The following is a 21,576-nucleotide window of genomic DNA, read 5'->3' as shown; positions in this document are numbered from 1 at the left end:
GATGTCGGTGTCCGGGGATTGGATGAGATTCATGGGTCATGGGATTGGATGAGATTACAAGGACATGGGATTGGATGAGATAATCGGGATGTGGGATTGGATGAGATTATTGGGACATGGGATTGGATGAGATTACCAGCACAAGGGATTGGATGAGATTACAGGATGTAAGATTCGATGAGATTACTGTGACATGGAATTGAATGAGATTTCTGGGACATGGGATTGGATGAGATTACCAGGACGTGGGATTGGATGAGATTCCTGGGACATGGGATTGGATGACATTCCTGGGACCTGAGATTGGATGAGATTAACAGGACATGGGATTGGATGAGATTACTGGGACGTGGGATTTAAGAGATTACCGGGTCATGCTTTGAATGAGATTGCTGGTACATGGGATTGGATGAGATTACTGGGAGGTGGAATTGGATAAGATTACTGGGACGTGGGTTTGGATGAGATTACTGGGCCGTGGGATTAGATGAGATTACTGGGACATGGAATTGGATGAGGTTACTGGGTCGTGCTTTGGATGAAATTACTGGGACATGGGATTGGATGAGATTACTGGGACGTGGGATTGGATAAGATTACTGGGACGTGGGTTTGGATGAGATTACTTGGCCATGGGATTGGATAAGATTACTGGGACGTGGGATTGGATGAGATTCGTGGGTCGTGGGATTGGATGAGATGACTGGGACCTGGGATTGGATGAGACTACTGGGACATAGGTTTGGATAAGATTACCGGGAACTGGGATTGGATGAGATTATTGGGACGTGGGATCGGATAAGATTACTGGCTCATGCTTTGGTTGGGATTACCGGGACGTGGGATTGGATGAGATTACTTGGCCATGGGATTGGATAAGATTACTGGGACGTGGGGTTGGATGAGATTTGTCGGTCGTGGGAATGGATGAGATTACTGGGACCTGGGATTGGATGAGATTACTGGGACATAGGATTGGATAAGATTACCGGGAACTGGGATTGGATGAGATTACTGGGACGTGGGATAGAATAAGATCACTGGCTCATGCTTTGGTTGGGATTACCGGGACGTGGGATTGGGTGAGATTACCGAGACGTGGGATTGGTTGAGATTACTGGGATGTGGGATGAGATGAGATTACTGGGTCGTGGGATTGTATGAGATTACTGAGCCGTGGGATTGGATAAGATTACTGGGTCATGCGATTGGATGAGATTTCTGGGGATTGGGATTGGATGAGATCCCTGGGTCTTGGGATTGGATGAAATTACAAGGACATGGAATTGGATGAGATTACCAGCACATGGGATTGGATGAGATAACCGGGATGTAGGATTGGATGAGATTACCAGGACGTGGGATTGGATGAGATTCCTGGGACGTGGGATTGGATGACATTCCTGGGACCTGAGATTGGATGAGATTAACAGGACATGCGATTGGACGAGATTACTGGAACGTGGGATTGGACGAGATTACAGGTCGTGCTTGGGATGAGATTGCTGGTATATGGAATTGGATGAGATTACTGGGTCATGGGATTGGATGAGATTACTGGGACATGGGATTGGATAAGATTACTGGGACGTGAGATTGGATGAGATTAATGGGACATGATATTGGATGAGATTACCGGAACGTGGGATTGGATGAGATTACTGGGACATGGGATTGGATGAGATTAACAGAACATGGGATTGGATGAGATTACTGGGACGTGGGATTGGATGAGATTACTGGGACATGGGATTGGATGAGATTCCTGGGACGTGGGATTGGATGAAATTACTGGGACATGGGATTGGATAAGATTCTTGGGACGTGGGATTGGATGAGATTAACAGGACATGGGATTGGATGAGATTACTGGGACGTGGGATTGGATGCGATTACTGGGACGTGGGATTGGATGCGATTACTGGGATGTGGGATTGGATGAGATTACTGGGTCGTGCTTTGGAAGAGATTACTGGGACATGGGATTGGATGAGATTACTGGGTCATGGGATTGGATGAGATTACTGGGATGTGGGATTGGATGAGATATCGGTGTCCGGGGATTGGATGAGATTCATGGGTCATGGGATTGGATGAGATTACAAGGACATGGGATTGGATGCGATAACCGGGATGTGGGATTGGATGAGATTATTGGGACATGGGATTGGATGAGATTACCAGCACATGGGATCGGATGAGATTACGAGATGTAAGATTAGATGAGATTCCTGCGACATTGAATTGAATGAGATTTCTGGGACATGGGATTGGATGAGATTACCAGGACGTGGGATTGGATGAGATTCCTGGGACATGAGATTGGATGACATTCCTGGGACCTGAGATTGGATGAGATTAACAGGACATGGGATTGGATGAGATTACTGGGACGTGGGATTGGATGAGATTACTGGGTCGTGCTTGGGATGAGATTGCTGGTATATGGAATTGGATGAGATTACTGGGTCATGGGATTGGATGAGATTACTGGGACGTGGGATTGGATAAGATTACTGGGACGTGAGATTGGATGAGATTAATGGGACATGATATTGGATGAGATTATTGGGACGTGGGATTGGATGAGGTTACTGGGACGTGGGATTTTATGTGCTTACTGGGACATGCTTTGGATGAGATTACTGGGATGTGGGATTGGATGAGATTACTGGGACGTGCTTTAGTGAGATTACTGGGACATGGGATTGGATGAGATTAACGGAACATGGGATTGGATGAGATAACTGGGACGTGGGAATGGATGGGATTGCTGGGACATGGGTTTGGATGAGATTCCTGGGACATGGGATTGGATGTGATTACTGGGACGTGGGATTGGATGCGATTGCTGGGATGTGGGATTGGATGAGATTACTGGGTCGTGCATTGGAAGAGATTACTGGGAAATGGGATTGGATGAGATTACTGGGTCATGGGATTGGATGAGATTACTGGGATGTGGGATTGGATGAGATATCGGTGTCCGGGGATTGGATGAGATTCATGGGTCATGGGATTGGATGAGATTACAAGGACATGGGATTGGATGAGATAACCGGGATGTGGGATTGGATGAGATTATTGGGACATGGGATTGGATGAGATTACCAGCACAAGGGATTGGATGAGATTACAGGATGTAAGATTAGATGAGATTACTGTGACATGGAATTGAATGAGATTTCTGGGACGTGAGTTTGGATGAGATTACTGGGCCGTGGGATTGGATGAGATTTCTGCGATGTGGGATTGGATCAGATTACTGGGACATGGAATTGGATGAGGTTACTGGGTCGTGCTTTGGATGAGATTACTGGGACATGGGATTGGATGAGATTACTGGGACGTGGGATTGGATAAGATTACTGGGACGTGGGTTTGGATGAGATTACTTGGCCATGGGATTGGATAAGATTACTGGGACGTGGGATTGGATGAGATTAGTGGGTCATGGGATTGGATGAGATTACTGGGACCTGGGATTGGATGAGACTACTGGGACATAGGATTGGATAAGATTACCGGGAACTGGGATTGGATGAGATTATTGGGACGTGGGATCGGATAAGATTACTGGCTCATGCTTTGGTTGGGATTACCGGGACGTGGGATTGGATGAGATTACCGAGACGTGGGATTGGTTGAGATTACTGTGATGTGGGATTAGATGAGATTACTGGGTCGTGCTTTGAATGAGATTTCTGGGTCGTGGGAATGGATGAGATTACCAGGATGTGGGATTGGATGATATTCCTGGGATGTGGCATTGGATGAGATTACTGGGACGTGGGATTGGATGAGATGACTGGGACGTTGGATTCGATGAGATTACTGGGTCGTGCTTTGGATGAGATTACTGCGACATGGGATTGGATAAGATTACTGGGATGTGGGATTGGATGAGATTACTGGGTAGTGCTTTGGATGAGATTACTGCGACGTGGGATTGTATGAGATTACTGGGTCGTGCTTTGGATGAGATTACTGGGACATGGGATTGGATGAGATGACTGGGACGTGGGATTTGATAAGATTACTGGGACGTGGGATTGGATGAGGTTACTGGGCCGTGAGATTGGATAAGATTACTGGGTCATGGGATTGAATGAGATTACTGGGTATTGGGATTGGATGAGATTCCTGGGTCATGAGATTGGATGAAATTACAAGGACATGGAATTAGATGAGATTACCAGGATGTGGGATTGGATGAGATTATTGGGACATGGGATTGAATGAGATTTCGGGGACGTGGGATTGGATGAGATTAACAGGACATGGGATTGGATGAGATTACTGGGACGTGGGATTGGATGCGATTACTGGGATGTGGGATTGGATGAGATTACTGGGTCGTGCTTTGGAAGAGATTACTGGGACATGGGATTGGATGAAATTACTGGGACATGGGATTGGATGAGATTACCAGGACATGGGATTGGATGAATTTATTGGGACATGGGAATAGATGAGATTAGTGCGTCCTGCTATGGATGAGAATACTGGGTCGTGCTTTGGATGAGATTACTGGGACGTGGGATTGGATGAGATTACTGGGATGTGGGATTTGATGAGATTACCGGGATGTGGGATTGAATAAGATTACTGGGACGTGGGATTGGATGAGATTACTGGGATGTGGGATTGGATGAGATTAGTGGGTCGTGCTTTGGATGAGATTACTGGGACGTGCTTTGGATGAGATTACTGGGATGTGGGATTGGAAGAGATTACTGGGACTTGGGATTGGATGAGATTACTGGGATGTGGGATTGGATGAGATGTTGGGGTCCTGGGATTGGATGAGATTCCTGGGTCATGGGATTGGATGAGATTACAAGGACATGGGATTGGATGAGATTCCCGGGATGTGCGATTGGATGAGATTATTGGGACATGGGATTGGATGAGGTTCTCAGCACATGGGATTGGATGAGATTACGGGATGTAAGATTGGATGAGATTACTGTGACATGGAATTGAATGAGATTTCTGGGACATGGGATTGGATGAGATTACCAGGACGTGGGATTGGATGAGATTCCTGGGACATGGGATTGAATGACATTCCTGGGACCTGAGATTGGATGAGATTAACAGGACATGGGATTGGATGAGATTACTGGGACGTCGGAATGGAAGAGATTATTGGGTCGTGCTTTGGATGAGATTGCTGGTACATGGGATTGGATGAGATTACTGGGAGGTGGAATTGGATAAGATTAGTGGGACATGGGTTTGGATGAGATTACTGGGCCGTGGGATTGGATGAGATTACTGCGACGTGGGATTGGATCAGATTACTGGGACATGTGATTGGATGAGGTTACTAGGTTGTGCTTTGGATGTGATTACTGGGACATGGGATTGGATGAGATTACTGGGACGTGGGATTGGATAAGATTACTGGGACGTGGGTTTGGATGAGATTACTTGGCCATGGGATTGGATAGGATTACTGGGACGTGAGATTTGATGAGATTAGTGGGACATAGGATTGGATAAGATTACCGGGAACTGGGATTGGATGAGATTACTGGGACGTGGGATCGGATAAGATTACTGGCTCATGCTTTGGTTGGGATTACCGGGACGTGGGATTGGATGAGGTTACTGGGACGTGGGATTAGATGAGATTACCGGGTCGTGTTTTGGATGAGATTACTGGGTCGTGGGAATGGATGAGATGATCAGGATGTGGGATTGGATGATATTCCTGGGACGTGGGATCGGATAAGATTGCTGGCTCATGCTTTGGTTGGGATTTCCGGGACGTGTGATTGGTTGAGATTACTGGGACATGGGATTAGATGAGATTACTGGGTCGTGCTTTGGATGAGATTACTGGGTCGTGGGAATGGATGAGATGATCAGGATGTGGGATTGGATGATATTCCTGGGACGTGGGATTGGATGAGATTACTGGGACGTGGGATTGGATGAGATTACTGGGACGTGGGATTGGATGAGATTACTGGGTCGTGCTTTGGATGAGATTACTGCGACATGGTATTGGATAAGATTACTGGGATGTGGGATTGGATGAGATTACTGGGTCGTGCTTTCGATGAGATTATTGGGACGTGGGATTGGATGAGATTACTGGGTCGTGCTTTGGATGAGATTCCTGGGTCATGGGATTGGATGAAATTACAAGGACATGGAATTGGATGAGATTACCGGGATGTGGAATTGGATGAGATTACTGCGACATGGAATTGAATGAGATTTCTGGGACGTGGGATTGGATGATATTACCAGGATGTTGTAGGAGGTAGGCACCTTTAGAATATACCAGAATCTAACCGCATATAAGTTTAAAGTGGCCACACATAAAATGGCTGCCCAGGCATGCTGGGAAATCAGGTAGTCAAGCTGTGAACTGTTGAATGTTCAATGACCGAGCAATAACCCTGTGAGGCCCACTATAGGAATGCCTTGGATGCAGGATAAGAATAATGAGGAGAGAACCCATCTCCCGTATTCAAGGCCATAAACCAATTAATTCCCCAGGAAGAAAGAGATAATAGAACCCATCTCATGTAAACAAGGTTATAAACCAATTATTTCTCCAAGAAGAAAGAACTAGTGAGAGAATCTATCTCCTGTAGTAAAGTTATCAATCAGCCCAAGCTGACAAGAACCGAAAACATGGTTCCTGAGACATAAGGGAAATTCTATTGGGTTAAAAGAACCTATATGTCATCTATAATCGTTGTGATTGGCTTGTGTCCAGCCGTGATGGGCTGTGTAACTGTAGTAAACTGTTTGTAACTGTTGTGAAACATATAAAAGTGCATGTAACCCTTTGTTCTGTGGTGAGAAGCCTGGACTCAGTCTTGTGATTTCCTCCCCGCTAAGCGTAATAAAGGCCGCGACGGCATTGGAACCGACTCTGAGTGTTGAGTGATTCTTCTGAGAAAACACTAACGCTAACACAGGACATGGGATTGGATGAGATTACTGGGACGTGGGATTGGATGTGATTACTGGGATGTGGGATTGGATGAGATTACTGGGTCGTGCTTTGGAAGAGATTACTGGGACATGGAATTGGATGAGATTACTGGGACATGGGATTGGATGAGATAACCAGGACATGGGATTGGATGAGATTATTGGGACGTGGGATTGGATGAGATTACTTGCTCATGCTTTGGATGGGATGACCGAGACGTGGGATTGGATGAGATTACCGAGACGTGGGATTGGATGTGATTGCTGGGATGTGGGATTAGATGTGATTACTGGGTCGTGCTTTGGATGAGATTACTGGGTCGTGGGATTGGATGAGATTACTGGGACGTGGGATTGGATGAGATTACCAGGAGGTGGGATTGGATGTGATTCCTGGGACATGGGTTTGGATGAGATTACTGGGTCGTGCTTTGGATGAGATTACTGGGACATGGGATTGGATGAGATTACTGGGACGTGGGATTGGATGAGATTATTGGGACATGGGATTGGATGAGATTACTGGATCGTGCTTTGGATGAGATTACAGGGACATGGGATTGGATGAGATTACTGGGACATGGGATTTGATAAGATTACTGGGACGTTGGATTGGATGAGATTACTGGGCCATGGGTTTGGATAACATTACTGGGACGTGGGATTGGATGAGATTACTGGGTGGTGGGATTGGATGAGATTACTGGGGCATGGGATTGGATGATATTACTGGGACATGGGATTGGATGAGATTACTGGGATGTGGGATTCGATGAGATTACTGGGACATGGGATTGATTGAGATTACTATGACATGGGATTGGATGAGATTACTGGGTTGTGGGATTGGATGAGATTACTGGGACATGGAATTGATTGAGATTACTGGGATGAGGGATTGGATGAGATTACTGAGTCGTGGGATTGGATGATATTACTGGGGCATGGGATTGGATGAGATTACTGTGACATAGAATTGGATGTGATTAATTGGACGTGGGATTGGATGATATTACTGGGATGTGGAATTGGATGAGATTACTAGGACATGGGATTGGATGAGATTACTGGGACGTTGGATTGGATAAGATTACTGGGACGGGGATTGGATGAGATTACCGGGACTTGGGATTGGATGAGATTACCGGGACGTGGGACTGGATGAGATTACCGGGACATGGGTTTGGATGAGATTACCGGGACGTGGGATTGGATGAGATTACTGGGATGTGGGATTGGATGAGATTACCGGGACGTGGGATTGGATGAGATTACTGGGATGTGGGACTGGATGAGAGTACCGGGATGTGGGATTGGATGAGATTATCGGGATGTGGGATTATATGAGATTACTGGGATGTGGGATTGGATGAGATGACCGGGACGTGGAATTGGATGAGATTACTGGGACGTGGGATTGGATGAGATTACTGGGAAGTGGGATTGGATGAGATTACTGGGACGTGGGATTGGATGAGATTACTGGGACATTGGATTGGATGTGATTACTGGGATGTCGGATTGGATGAGATTACTGGGACATGGGATTGGGTGAGATTACCGAGACATGGGATTGGATGTGATTGCTGGGATGTGGGATTAGATGTGATTACTGGGTCGTGCTTTGGATGCGATTACTGGGTCGTGGGATTGGATGAGATTACTGGGACGTGGGATTGGATGAGATTACCAGGAGGTGGGATTGGATGTGATTCCTGGGACGTGGGATTGGATGAGATTACTGGGTCGTGCTTTGGATGAGATTACTGGGACATGGGATTGGATGAGATTACTGGGACATGGGATTTGATAAGATTACTGGGACGTTGGATTGGATGAGATTACTGGGCCATGGGTTTGGATAACATTACTGGGACGTGGGATTGGATGAGATTACTGGGTGGTGGGATTGGATGAGATTACTGGGGCATGGGATTGGATGATATTACTGGGACATGGGATTGGATGAGATTACTGGGATGTGGGATTCGATGAGATTACTGGGACATGGGATTGATTGAGATTACTATGACATGGGATTGGATGAGATTACTGGGTTGTGGGATTGGATGAGATTACTGGGACATGGAATTGATTGAGATTACTGGGATGAGGGATTGGATGAGATTACTGAGTCGTGGGATTGGATGATATTACTGGGGCATGGGATTGGATGAGATTACTGTGACATAGAATTGGATGTGATTAATTGGACGTGGGATTGGATGATATTACTGGGATGTGGAATTGGATGAGATTACTAGGACATGGGATTGGATGAGATTACTGGGACGTTGGATTGGATAAGATTACTGGGACGGGGATTGGATGAGATTACCGGGACTTGGGATTGGATGAGATTACCGGGACGTGGGACTGGATGAGATTACCGGGACATGGGTTTGGATGAGATTACCGGGACGTGGGATTGGATGAGATTACTGGGATGTGGGATTGGATGAGATTACCGGGACGTGGGATTGGATGAGATTACTGGGATGTGGGACTGGATGAGAGTACCGGGATGTGGGATTGGATGAGATTATCGGGATGTGGGATTATATGAGATTACTGGGATGTGGGATTGGATGAGATGACCGGGACGTGGAATTGGATGAGATTACTGGGACGTGGGATTGGATGAGATTACTGGGAAGTGGGATTGGATGAGATTACTGGGACGTGGGATTGGATGAGATTACTGGGACATTGGATTGGATGTGATTACTGGGATGTCGGATTGGATGAGATTACTGGGACATGGGATTGGGTGAGATTACCGAGACATGGGATTGGATGTGATTGCTGGGATGTGGGATTAGATGTGATTACTGGGTCGTGCTTTGGATGCGATTACTGGGTCGTGGGATTGGATGAGATTACTGGGACGTGGGATTGGATGAGATTACCAGGAGGTGGGATTGGATGTGATTCCTGGGACGTGGGATTGGATGAGATTACTGGGTCGTGCTTTGGATGAGATTACTGGGACATGGGATTGGATGAGATTACTGGGACGTGGGATTGGATGAGCTTATTGGGACATGGGATTGGATGAGATTACTGGATCGTGCTTTGGATGCGATTACTGGGACATGGGATTGGATGAGATTCCTGGGACGTGGGATTGGATGAGATTACCGGGACGTGGGATTGGATGAGATTACTGGGATGTGGGACTGGATGAGAGTACTGGGATGTGGGATTGGATGAGATTATCGGGATGTGGGATTATATGAGATTACTGGGATGTGGGATCGGATGAGATTACCGGGACGTGGAATTGGATGAGATTACTGGGACGTGGGATTGGATGAGATTACTGGGAAGTGGGATTGAATGAGATTACTGGGACATGGAATTGGATGAGATTACTGGGATGTGGGATTGGATGAGATTACTGGGACGTGGGATTGGATGAGTTTACTGGGATGTGGGACTGGATGAGAGTACCGGGATGTGGGATTGGATGAGATTATCGGGACGTGGGATTATATGAGATTACTGGGATGTGGGATTGGATGAGATTACCGGGACGTGGAATTGGATGAGATTACTGGGACGTGGGATTGGATGAGATTACTGGGAAGTGGGATTGGATGAGATTACTGGGACGTGGGATTGGATGAGATTACTGGGACGTTGGATTGGATGTGATTACTGGGACGTCGGATTGGATGAGATTACTGGGACGTGGGATTGGGTGAGATTACTGGGACGTGTAATTGGATGAGGTTACTGGGTCATGCTTTAGATGAGATTACTGGATCGTGGGATTGGATGAGATTACCGGGACGTGGGATTGAATGAGACTACTGGGACATGGGATTGGATGAGATTACCGTGGTGTGAGATTGGATGAGATTACTGGGACGTGGGATTGGATGAGAGTATCGGGACGTGGGATTATATGAGATTACTGGGATTGGATGAGATTACTGGGATGTGGGATTGGATGAGACTACCGGGACGTGGGATTAGATGAGATTACTGGGATGTGGGACTGGATGAGATTACCGGGACGTGGGATTGGATGAGAGTATTGGGATTTGGGATTGGATGAGATTACTGGGTCGTATTTTGGATGAGGTGACTGGGTTATGGGATGATATGAGATTACTGGGACGTGGGATTGGATGAGATTGCTGGGATTTTGGATTGGATGAGATTGCTGGGATGTCGGATTGGATGAGATTACTGGGACGTGGGATTGGGTGAGATTACTGGGACGTGTAATTGGATGAGGTTACTGGGTCGTGCTTTGGATGAGATTCCTGGGTCGTGGGATTGGATGAGATTACCGTGGTGTGAGATTGGATGAGGTTACTGGGACGTGGGATTGGGTGCGATTACCGGCAGGTGGGATTGGATGAGATTACCGGGAGGTGGGATTGGATGAGATTACCGGGACGTGGGATTGGATGAGATTACCGGGATCTGGGATTGGATGCGATTACCGGAACGTGTATTGAAACAATAAACAATTCCATTTTGAATGTGTTGATTGTGTCTCTGCACACCAGAGAAACCTTCTGCCAATTAAATTTGGCAGCAGAGTTACAAACTCTTTTCATCCAAAACGGAAAGCTATGCAGCTGTGTAAAAATCACATCACCTATTCAGTTATGGAGGATTCACATCTCTTGTTTCACAAATAGAAGGGTAATTCAGAAATGACAGTGTAGAACTCATATCCAATACTTTAGCACAGTTTCCATGGTAACTGTTTCACTGCAATATACTAGATTTCCCTCCATAATATTTCAGTAATTTCATTATTTTTAAGAACCGTATAAATTGTTGAGTTCTCTCCAAAGTAGCTTTGTCATAAACGTATATTTTAATGGTTGATTTGCAAACTAAGACTCCATTTTATGGTCTTGCAAATATCTTAAAAATGAAATATTTCCTTTCATACAGCCAGGCTAGAATAATAATCTCAGACATTTCCTGAATATCTGAGAAAATTTATATTGGCCTGGAGTATGCGGTCTGCAGTGAAGGTACGGCACTCGCCATTGACTGTGCTGACAGCTGCCCACCGAGTTTTTGCGGGCTTTTGAGTGGCAATTTATGGTATTTAGAGATCATTTCCAATGCGGCGCACTCTACATGGGATCTGTGGCATGTGTGCGCAGGAAAGTAACAGCAAGGATCTTCAATCAATCAGCTTGAAGATCCTCATTGAGACATGCAGAATCTAAACCAGGAAGTATAAATTAGATTTAATTAATTGCAAAATCATGTACAGAAAGTGAAATAATGAGAGAGAAAGATATATGTGATAAAAGGAAGAGATAAAAGAGACAGAAAGAAAAAGTAAAAGCAAATGTTTTATGTCATCTCCAATGCTAATTATATTTTGTAGGAATGAGATTCCATGTTTACAACATTAAATTTTCTGTGCCAGAGATATTATTTTCCAATAACTATGGCTTATCTCACCATTAAAAATTCACTTGCACCTGAATGCATCAGCCCTAACCTTTTCTGGCATGTTTAGTGAGGAACTAATGGGTCAGCACCACATGTTCATGCCCTTACATGGATTTCAATGCCAAGTCTCTCAGCGAAGGACAGCCTGTGGCGGAACAGAGCAACTCGGACCACAACTTCCATATTTCCATGTTTAATTGTGCGTGTGTGGACTCGGGAATTACTTAGGATTACATAGGATTACATATACAGCACAGAAACAGGCCATTTGGCCCAACCAGTCTATGCCGGTGTTTATACTCTACTCGAGCCTCCTCCCGTCTTTCCTCATCAAAATCTATCAGCATAACTCTCTGTTCCCACCTACCTCATATGCTTATCTAACCTCCTCTATTTATACTATTCGCTTCAACCACTCCCTGTGGTAGAGAGTTCCACATTCTCACCACTCTTTGTGTAAAGAAGTTTCTTCTGAATTCCCTATTGGATTTTTTGGTGACTATCTTATATTGATGGTCTCTTCCCCACAAGTGGAAACATTCTCTCTGTATCCATTCTATCAAAACTTTTCAGAATTTTAAACACCTCTATTAGGTCACCCCTCGGCCTTCTCTTTTCAAGAGAAAAGAGACCCAGCCTGTTCATCCTTTCCCGATATGTATACCCTCACATTTCTGGTATCATCCTTGTAATCTTCTCTGCACCCTCTCCAGTGCCTCTATATCCTTTTTATAATATGGCGGCCAGAACTATACTCGATATTCTAAGTGTGGTCTAACCAAGGTTCGATACAGGTTTAGCATAACTTCCCTACCTTTCAATGCTATCCCTCTAGAAATAAACCCGAGTGCTTGGTTTGCTTTATAAGTTGCTGTCCGATTTACTCCATAATAACGGTGAGCTATTAGCCTCACCATTGTTCTCAACACAAAATCTAAGCCATTATCTAGGTCCATCATTCTTTGATAGTAGGTTATCCTCTAATTGCATGAAAGGGAGAATTACTAAAGGTTTCAGATTGCCTAATTAAGCAAAGACAGTTATGAGGCCCAGATCCCAGTAGGAGAAGATGCTGAGAAGCAGCAACAGAGGAACATACCAAACTATTCAGAGGGAATCTATGAGCGTAGAAAAGTATTAGGGATAAACACAAAGATAAGATGAAAAAAGACTATTGGACCCATCCATTAGACCGTGCAACCTGGGGTGTCACTCTGCCTGACCACTAGCAAAGCTAACTGTTTGGAGAAGGCAGAAACAGGCCTGTGGCCAATTTAAGAAAACGTCTGAGAAATTCTTCCTCAGGGCAATCGAGCTGAAATGAAGAGTGAGCCAAGAAGACAGGACAGGAGAGACTTTCATCTGCTGGCTGCCCATTTCCCGCCTGAAGAATGGACGACTGACAGTTGAATGCCTGGTGGGGTCCTTGTGCGTCCATTGGTCTACCTGAATCAACTTTTGTGGGTGCCCAGCACACCAATCCAAAGGAAGCGAGGGCTGTTTAGTTCTGTAAATCAGGGTCCTATGCAACTTTCAAAGAGAAATGGGTGGAGCATGCACGGTGCATGCCAGTCCTTTTCATCCAGGCATTGAGAGGCCTAATTAGCGATTCTTAAAGGGACTGCTCGAAACCTTTCTAAAAAGGTAAGTTTTATGGGCAGGGGAAGTCCGGAACACCCCTCCAGGACCCAACAAAACTTTACGGCCCGTTTTGAGGCCATTCTTGCGCCCCTAACACTTGCTCTGCCACCTAGCCGCCCCCTCTCCTCCACCCCATCCCATGATGGGCCTTTCGGATTAGATGGTTGCATGCTACAGCTGCCTGATTCTCACCCGCGGGAAGTGGGTTACCTGTTTAGCACCAACAGCTCACCGACAAAGCATTACTGAGGCTTGAAACTGAAAGTGGTCCGGGCCTACCGACCGCTCAAACCTAAAGCCCACCCGAAGACATGGTTCACAATAAAAGGGGCTGACAAAGCCTGAGGAACCTGGAGAGCGACATCAGGTGCCGGTGCACGTTGTTCCTGATCAGAGAGGCAGAGGGCTGCTCAGCACTCTGATGTGCTCAGTGCTCTGCTCCTTGCTGAAGCCAGTAGCCCAGTTCTCAGTGCATGAGCTAAACTGCCCGATACTGGGCCCCACAATTCGCCTGAGCTGAGCTGCGCTTTCCTTTGTTGTCTCGTTCATTAATTACCCTGACTGCTAAAATAAAACACAAACTAAGAAATGACCAGCACTAAGAAAAATACCATACCATAAAACTATACCAATGTGTTAGATATAGGAGTTTGGAAAATAAGGAGCATTTACACAGAAGCACCAACACAATCACCAGAAGTGTCAGCCATGGCTCAGATACAAAGATGGGTGGGAAAGCAAGTTCTGAGGAGGACGCAAAGAATCTACAAAGGAATATAGACAGGCTAAGTGAGTGGGCAAACATTTGGTAGATGGAGTATAATATGGGGAAATGTGAGGTGACCCACTTTGATAGGAAAAATAAAAAAACAAATTATTATTTAAATGGAGAGAGATTACAAAATACATAGAAACATAGAAACATAGAAAATAGGTGCAGGAGTAGGCCATTCTGCCCTTCGAGCCTGCACCACCATTCAATACGAACATGGCTGATCATTCACCTTAGTACCCCTTTCCTGCTTTCTCTCCATACCCCTTGATCCCTTCAGCCGTAAGGGCCATGTCTAACTCCCGCTTGAATATATCCAATGAACTGGCATCAACAACTCCCTGCGGTAGGGAATTCCACAGGTTAATAACTCTCTGAGTGAAGAAGTTTCTCCTGATCTCAGTCCTAAATGGCTTACCCCTTATCCTTAGACTATGTCCCCTGGTTCTGGACTTCCCCAACATCGGGAACATTCTTCCTGCATCTAACCTGTCCCGTCCCGTCAGAATTTTATATGTTTCTATGAGATCCCCTCTCATCCTTCCAAACTCCAGTGAATACAGGCCCAGTCGATCCAGTCTCTCCTCATATGTCAGTCCTGCCATTCCGGGAATCAGTCTGGTGAACCTTTGCTGCACTCCCTCAATAACAAGAATGTCCTTCCTCAGATTAGCAAAATACTGCATACAGAGGGATCTGGGGGTCCTTGTACATGAAACACAAAACGTTGGTATGCAGGTACAGCAAGTAATTAGGAAAGCAAATGGAATGTTAGCCTTTATTGCAAGGGGGATAGAGTATAAAAGCAGAGAAGTTCTGCTACATCTCTACAGAGTATTGGTGAGACCACACCTAGAGTACTCCGTACAGTTTTAGTCTCCTTATTTAAGGAAGGATATACTTGCATTGAAGGCAGTTTAGAGAAAGTTCATGAGGTTGATTCCTGAGATGAAGGGATTGTCATATGAAGAAAGGTTGAGCAGGTTGGACCGATAATCATTGGAGTTTAGAAGAATGAGAGGTGATCTTATTGAAACGTGTACGACTCTGAGGGGGCTCGACAGGGTAGATGCAGAGAGGATGTTTCCCCTTGTGGAGGAATCTAGATCCAGGGGGCATAGTTTTAGAATAAGGGGTCATCCATTTAAAACGGAAATGAGGAGGAATTTCTTCTCTCAAAAGATCGTGAATCTTTGGAATTCCTCTGTCCCAGAGATCTGTGGCTGGGTCATTGAATATATTTAAGATGGAGATACAGGTTTTTGAATGATAAGGGAGTCAAGGGTAATGGGGAGCAGGCGGGGAAGTGGAGTTGAGGTCAAGATCAGATCCGCCATGATCTTCTTGTATGGTGGAGCAGGCTCGAGGGGCCAGATGGTCTGCTCCTGCTCCTATTTCTTATTTTCTTATGTTCTTATGCTCTCTGAGTTAGGAGGTCATGGGTTCAAGTCCCAATCTTTGGCCGCGATTTCGCCTACCCTGGTGGGTCCAGTGTACACAGGTCAGTGGCGGGTCCCAAGCTGCTGGCTCCAGCCCATTCTGTAGAAATTGGCCTAGAAATCCTAATCCGTTGCTTCCCACGGGCGATCGACTAAAAAAGTTTAAAAAGATGCGCACTTACCTGTTCCTGTAGTGCCCACGAGAGATCCCGGTCCTGAGGCCATCACTCACTGCGCCTCAGAGCGCGTGCACGTCGAGACATCCGGAAGTTGAAGCTGCAGTCACATGGCTCTGGACAGCCAATCCATGTACAGTATTTTCTTATTCATAATAATGGGAACTCCTTAAGCTGGAGATCCCATTGTTATGATTGAGAAACATCCCAAGCACCCAAAACACTAATAAAACAGAAAAAATACACCACATATTGAACATCAATTTAAGTTAAAGTTATTTATGTCATAAAAAAAATATATTTTTCCAATTTTTAAAAAAGTATTTTTAATTATGGTTTAAAATAAATTTACCTTAGTGGGCAGGGTTTTTAACAATAAAATGTGGTTGTAAAATGCTATCTTACAATGGTTTTGTGTGTTTTAAAACTTTATGCTTGTAAAAGTAGGCTGTGAGCCTGCTTTTATCAGGCGCAAGAGATTCAGGACATCTGCTGGGCAAGATATGGGCAAATACTGCAATCTTGCACTTCCAATCTTGTCCTGGCTCCCAAGATGTGGAGGATCTGTTAAGTTGGAGCTTGACAGATCAGAAAAGCCGATTTTCAGCGCATGCGCATTGTGCGCTGAAAGCCGGCTTTTGTGGTGCCTTCCCGGGTCCGTACACACTCCGTCCGCACTCATTACGCACTCAGTACGCACTCCATACGCACTCCGTTAGCACTCCGTACGCACTCAGTACGCACTCCGTACGCACTAAGCACGCACTTAGTACGCACTCCGTATGCATCCGGGGAGGCCAGGATTTCCAGGCCATGATTTTCTGTTGATTGGGCTTGTTGAGTCCGCCCAACGCGTTTCTCAGGCCAAATGAAGGGAGCGGGTCTGATGATATCATTTTCTAATACTTCATCAGCCAGTTTCCTTCAAGGGACCATGTCCAAATTGACAGTTGTGCTATCAGTGTTCTACAGCATTGAGGTGCTGCAAACACTGACAATCACGACACAAAGGTGCACGGCTGCACACAGACTCTCCCATGACTCCTTCCATATGCTTATGGAGGGTGCACAACACGCAGGGAGGTTCTCTTCTCTTCCAATAGGTGGAAGAGACCTCCCAAGGACACCAACACAGCCTTGTAGCACATTGCACAGGAAGGCACAAGCAATGATGTCAGGAGGACCAGGCTGCAGTGGTGCAAAACTTTCAATGATCTCAGTTGATCAGGAAGTGTTACTGCAAAGCGTCACTCAATCTCATCCTGCTGTGCCATTCATCACATCCCCATCACTCTGATATCCCTACCCTACTCCTGCACATCCTTACTCACACCAACTTACCTTTCACCTCTACCCATCCCTCTCTCTCTCTCTATCTATGCTATTACATCCCCATCTCACTAGCTAATCCTCAAACTCACCCTCATCCTAGTCCAATCATACCAACTAACAACACACAAGGGTAGGTGTTTTATGCAGTGTTCATGTAAAGTTTCTATTTACGTGGTTTAAAACATTGAAACCTTTATTTTCAACACTTTGCATTCTTGGACAGATTTGTGTGCACCTTTGGAAGTGGCTGAGTGAGTTGCAGTGAATGGCGAGACATAACGGTACCACCCCCTGCAATGGCGATGAGTGTGAAGGGAACAGCTTGGGCATTGTAGGAATGCTTTATGGTGTTGGTGTGGGATGGTGACAACCTGGCGCATCATGTACAGCGTCAAGTGAAGTAAATCTGACCATGGTGAGGCCATCCCTGGCATCCCGGGCAGCAATGTTCCCTGTGTCCTGTGTAACATCAGTTGATTGCGGAGAAGGTGGGTGATGCTGTTGGTGCTGCTGGTGTGCCTGATGCTGCTGGTGTTGGGGCTGATCGTGGTGGAGTCTGAAGATCAAAGTGAGATAGTTTCAAGGGCACCGATGCTAATGTAATAGATGGCAGGTGAACTAGAGATGAGAGAAGCAATCTGTAAATGTTGAGAGAGGTTGTTCCAATGAATAGAAAGACTTGGATTTAGATAGTGCCTTTCACTATTATCACTAGACATCTCAAATCGCTTTACAGCCAATTATGTACACCGGATAGAGAGATTGTGCCACAAAGACTTGCAACATTCATAAGTCTCAAAGTGCCTTCCAAATGCAGTAAGAAAGAGCTTTTGATCTTGGAAAGTGAACAGTTCTGACATGGGACCTTTTATAGGGACGTCATCAAGGTCCAGGTCGGTGATTGGAGCGTGGGCAGATACAGCAGGAGCGGCGAGGTCAGGGCGAAGGAGTGGCGAGAGATTGCAGAGGCACATTATCGGGGCCCAGGAGAGGCGTGAATTAGGGGCCCAGAAGAGGCGAGGGCCCAGGGGCAGCACGGGCCAGCCCACACTGCCATATATGTGCGCACTAGGCCCGTGCAGCAGACCTGGTCTCCAGTCATCTTGGTTAACCCTTGCCACTGGACCAAGACCTCGCTCTGTCAAGCCCGTGTGGTGGCTGGTGTGCAACGGTCACCACACGTTAAAAAAATCCACGCACAGGCATCTTCCACCCTTCAAGATTTAGTTCGGACCTGGAATTTTAGGTCCTTCATTGAAACACCTGTGAACTTTTTGACGTGGAAGCAAGTCATCCTCGACTCGAGGGACTGCCTATGAGGGTTTATAGCACATTTACAGCTGTCAAATAAAGAAATGAATTCTGACCTGATCCCCGAGCAGCAGGAACCTCGTGAAAAACCTGGTAAAATGGTAAATTCAGCTCAAAATTCCTTTTAATAGGCTCTTAACAAGATCATAATGACCTAAATTGCCTCCCCCGCCGCTGCATGTTGGATCTGTCCAGCGCTGACAGACCCAACACTTGGGAAAGTAGCGTGGCTTGGGTTGACAGCGGCGTCCTAACCTGCTGTCAATCATTTAAAATTTTACAGCTGACTTGCTACCGATTCCATCCTCTGAGCACTGGCAAAATTCCGGCCTATGTTACGCTTGAGCACAAAATCTAGGCTGACACTCCAGTGCAGTGCTGAGGGAGTCCCGCACTGTCGGAGGGGCAGTACAGAGGGAGTGCTGCACTGTCAGAGGGGCAGTACTGAGGGAGCGCTGCACTGTCGGAGAGGCAGTACTGAGGAAGCCCCGCACTGTCGGAGGGGCAATACTGAGGGAGCCCCGCACTGTTGGAGGGGCAGTACTGAGGGAGCGCTGCACTGTCAGAGGGGCAGTAATGAGGGAGCGCTGCACTGTCGGAGGGGCAGTACTGAGGAAGCCCTGCACTGTCGGAGGGCCAGTGCTGAGGGAGTGCCACACTGTCGGAGGGGCAGTACTGAGGGAGTCCCGCACTGTTGGAGTGGCAGTACTAAGGGAGCCTCGCACTGTCGGAGGGGCAGTACTGAGGGAGCGCTGCACTGTCAGAGGGGCAGTACTGAGGGAGCACTGCACTGTCGGAGAGGCAGTACTGAGGAAGCCCCGCACTGTCGGAGGGGCAGTACTGAGGGAGCCCCGCACTGTTGGAGGGGCAGTACTGAGGGAGCGCTGCACTGTCAGAGGGGCAGTACTGAGGGAGCGCTGCACTGTTGGAGGGGCAGTACTGAGGAAGCCCTGCACTGTCGGAGGGGCAGTACTGAGGGAGTGCAGCACTGTCGGAGGGGCAGTACTGAGGGAGTGCCGCACTGTCGGAGGGGAGATACTGAGGGAGCGCTGCACTGTCGGAGGGGCAGTACTGAGGGAGCACTGCACTGTCGGATGGGCCCTCTTTCACATGAGATATTAAACTGAGGTCTCATCTGCCCTCTCAGGTGGAAGTAAAAGATCCCATGGCACTATTTTGAAGATGAGCAGGGGAGCTATCCCCGGTGTCCTAGCTAATATTTATCCCTCAATCAACATTAAAACAACAGATTATCTGGTCATTATCACATTGCTGTTTGTGGGAGCTTGCTGTGTGTGAATTGGCTGACACATTTCCCACATTACAACAAACTACACTGCAAAAGTACTTCATTGGCTGTAAAGTGCTTTGAGGCGCTATATAAATGCAAGTCTTTCTTTCAAAGAGGTTGGAGGCAATGGGGTGAGATTCCATGGGGTTTTCTCACTGTCGTCCTACAACTTTGGTGGAGACCCTGAAAAATGGTACAGATAACGGTTTGCAAAGTTTCTCCAGAACGTTCCACCCATCTCCTGCTCAGAGAACCACACACAGCAACTCCAGACTAATGATGTTTTTTCTTTTATTACAAGGTTTACATTAGAACTTTCCAAAGGCTTTACCACAATGATAAGCCGAGGGACCCACAGAAGCTGCAAACTGCCGCTAGCTGGAAAACCGTTGTTCACAAAGGAGTGATGTGGGGAATTGAGCAGAAGGCCAAGTCGAGATCGGTTCAGGACTCAGCCAGTGTTCCTGAACCAGATAAACTTTAAATCGCAGAACTGAATAAGCATTCACAAATAGATGTCCCCATCCTGAACTACCTCCCCATCACCAGCACGAGTGATAGGAACATAGGAACAGGAGTACACCATTCAGTCCTTTGAGCCCATTCCACCATTCAATATCACGGCTGATCTGCAACCTAACTCCACATACCAGTCTTAATACCTTTGGTTAACAAAAAGCTATCAATCGCAGATTTAAAATTAACAATTGATCGAGCATCAAATTGACGTTTGCGGAAGAGAGTTCCAAACTTCTACCATCCTTTATGAAAAGTCTGTCTCTAATTATTAGACCATGCCCCCTAGTCCTGGAATCCCCAACCAGGGGCACTCATTTCTCTCTTTCAAGCTTATCTGTTCCCCTTAATATCCTGAAATCAGATCACCCTTAACCTTTTAAATTCTAGGGAATACAACTCTAATTTATGTAATCTCTCCTTGTAACTTAACTCTTCAAGTCCGGGCATCATTCCGGTAAACCTACACATCACTCCCTCCAAGGCCAATACATTCTTCTGAAGGTTTAATGCCCAGAACTACTCACAGTGCTCCAGGTGTGGGCTAACCAGGGCTTTGTAAACATAGAAACATAGAAAATAGTTGCAGGAGTAGGCCATTCGGCCCTCCGACCCTGCAAGACCGTTCAATAAGATCATGGCTGATCATTCCTTCAGTACCCTGTTCCTGTTTTCTCTCCATACCCCTTGATCCCTTCAACC

Source organism: Pristiophorus japonicus, chromosome 3 (assembly GCF_044704955.1).
Source record: "Pristiophorus japonicus isolate sPriJap1 chromosome 3, sPriJap1.hap1, whole genome shotgun sequence".
NCBI classification, from domain to species: domain Eukaryota; kingdom Metazoa; phylum Chordata; class Chondrichthyes; family Pristiophoridae; genus Pristiophorus; species Pristiophorus japonicus.
Note: the sequence above shows the minus strand (reverse complement) of the source record.